The sequence below is a fragment of the Propithecus coquereli genome, unplaced genomic scaffold (assembly GCF_000956105.1).
Source record: "Propithecus coquereli isolate 6110/MARCELLA unplaced genomic scaffold, Pcoq_1.0 Scaffold168, whole genome shotgun sequence".
In the NCBI taxonomy this organism is placed as follows: domain Eukaryota; kingdom Metazoa; phylum Chordata; class Mammalia; order Primates; family Indriidae; genus Propithecus; species Propithecus coquereli.
This window is the reverse complement of record NW_012141413.1, coordinates 1,955,030-1,957,598: the sequence shown is the minus strand read 5'-3', so window position 1 is coordinate 1,957,598 and position 2,569 is coordinate 1,955,030. Positions and strand designations below refer to the sequence as shown.

Here is a 2,569-nt window from a genome sequence, read left to right as displayed (position 1 = left end):
GAACCAGTCTCCCAAGAATTCTGAGGAACAGCTTTACTGTCAACCTTCATTATTTGTGGGTTTCGAATTTGCCTACTTGCCAGAATTTATTTGTAACCCCTAAATCAATACCTATGACACTTTCACAGTCATTTGCAGATATGCAGAGTGGTGAAAAATTTGAGTCACCTGATGTAAATGTTCCCACTTGAGGTAGAGCAAGGAGTGCTGTGCTTTCTTATTTCAGCTCTCATGCTAGGAACAAGTGTCCTTTTCTTGGTCTAATTAGTGCCATGTTTTTTGCATTTTTGTGCTTTTTTGATGGTTTTGCTGTTTATAAGGGCCCACAGCATGTTGCTGAAGTGGTGTGTAGTGTCACTAAAGAGCAAGAAAGCTCGATGTGCCTTATGGAGAAAATACGTGTTAGGTAAGTTTCATTTAGGCGTGAGTTATATCAGTGCTGTTGATGTGAGTTCAATGTTAATGAATCAACAATACAGTACATCTAAAGAAAGGAGGAGGGATTTTGCCAGTCTATATACATGAGGCCCCTCTGAGTGCTAAAGTAACATCTATAGTATGTGGTGAATCTATGGAAAAGATGGAATAGTGACAAAGTTTGTGGATTCATGAGATTATGACGAATCTTAAAGAAGCGTAGTGAACAGCATTGTTGTGAGGCTTTCAGCTCTCAGCATGTTACCTAGGATTAGGAAAGTGTTGAACCCTTCTTGGCTCTCACATTTTAAGACAGTATGGTGTGAAAAATGTTAAACTTGAAGGTGAGGTGGGTTTTGCAGATCAGGACACTATGGAAGAGTATCTGTGAAGTGTTATGCAGGGAAAGGGTTATATGAAAGAGGTAGTTTTAAACATCAGTGAGACTGGCTTACTTTTACAAGGTCATTGGCAAATGACCCCGTGAAATGCAGATGGTCTCTAAAGCCCATGATTATTCAAGGACTGCAGCGTTGCTGTTGTGTACCAATGCCAAGGGCACCTTTAACTGCAAACCTTGATGATGTACAGAGCTCAAAAGTCTTGAGCACTTTACAGAGAAAAACCTGAAGCATATGTTACTTCCATTGGAGATGGGACAAGAAAGCATGGATGGCATCTGAAATATTTTGGGGGTTGGTTCAACCACTGCTTCATCTTAGGAGTTAAACACTGTCTCTAGCGTGAAAACTGTCTTTATGGTGGTTTTATTGTTAGATGATGACCTAGATCGTTGCTGTGAAGAACTCGAAAATGCCTCCTCCAACATAGGAGTTCTTTTCATGCCCCCAAACACTGTGTCTCTCTTCCAACCCCTTGATCAGGGCATACTAAAAACTTCCAAGGTGCACTACGTGACAGCTTTTTAGGAAGGCTTGTAAGACTCTCAGTGCCAACAAGGAAACCACCATGATGGACTACTAGAAATTAGTCACAACACACAACTTCTTGATTATGGTGACACAGTTGGGGGACAGCATCAAGCAGGATACTATGAATAACCACTGGGAAAATGTTTGGCCAGACTAAAAATTTCAAAGGGTTTGAAGGAGTTACAGAAGTTATAAAGAACAATGTTAAAAACTTGTGTATCACACAGTAAATGAATGGAGAAGGCTTTGGCTACGTGAAGGAAGATGATACTGGAATGGAATTCTGTCTTGAGAAAAATTGTTAATGATATGGAAAAATGTGACCTTATGTTTGAGAACAGCCTCAAATTTAAGTACCATTTCGAATGTGCCTTGAGATGCTTAAAAGATTTGAGGTGAAAAGCAGACAGGCACATGCATTTTTGGAGCCAGTTTGGGTGGGAAAATCACTGTTCCTGTCAACAAGGCACAAAGCCTGTTCTATTATGCCAGACTTGGTTTTCATGAGACATGCCAGCGAACCACACAGTACACTGCCCCGTCACACATTCTGCAGCTCCATCCACAGTAAAATCCTAGTTAATGTTTTTATAAAATTTTAAATGCTTAATCTTTAATTTTTTTCCTCAAACCTTATTTGTATTAATGTACAGTATGTATTCACAGTATCATGTTTACTAATTGTGAGTACTGTATAGTATGTGTGTGCTATGAGTGCTGTACAGTGTGCGTGAACAGTGTGTGTACTGTGAGTGCCGTACAGTGTGTGTGTACTATGTGAGTGCCATACAGTGTGTGTGTGTGTGTGTACTGTGAGTGCCATACAGTGTGTGTGTGTACTGTGAGTGCCGTACAGTGTGTGTGTACTATGTGAGTGCCATACAGTGTGTGTGTGTGTGTGTGTACTGTGAGTGCCGTACAGTGTGTGTGTGTACTGTGAGTGCCATACAGTGTGTGTGTGTACTGTGAGTGCCGTACAGTGTGTGTGTGTACTGTGAGTGCCATACAGTGTGTGTCTGTACTGTGAGTGCCGTACAGTGTGTGTGTACTGTGTGAGTGCCATACAGTATGTGTCTGTACTGTGAGTGTGTACAGTGTGTGTGTGTACTGTGAGTGCCGTACAGTGTGTGTGTGTGTACTGTGAGTGCCGTACCGTGTGTGTGTACTGTGAGTACCATACAGTGTGTGTGTGTACTGTGAGTGCCGTACAGTGTGTGTGT

General features: G+C 41.5%; 1 protein-coding gene across 1 annotated transcript in view; it reads left to right on the top strand.

The window, feature by feature from the left end:
- The window catches only part of ZMYM2 (zinc finger, MYM-type 2), a 100,583-nt gene that overhangs the window by 58,960 nt on the left and 39,054 nt on the right, over positions 1-2,569 (top strand). The window lies entirely within an intron of this gene.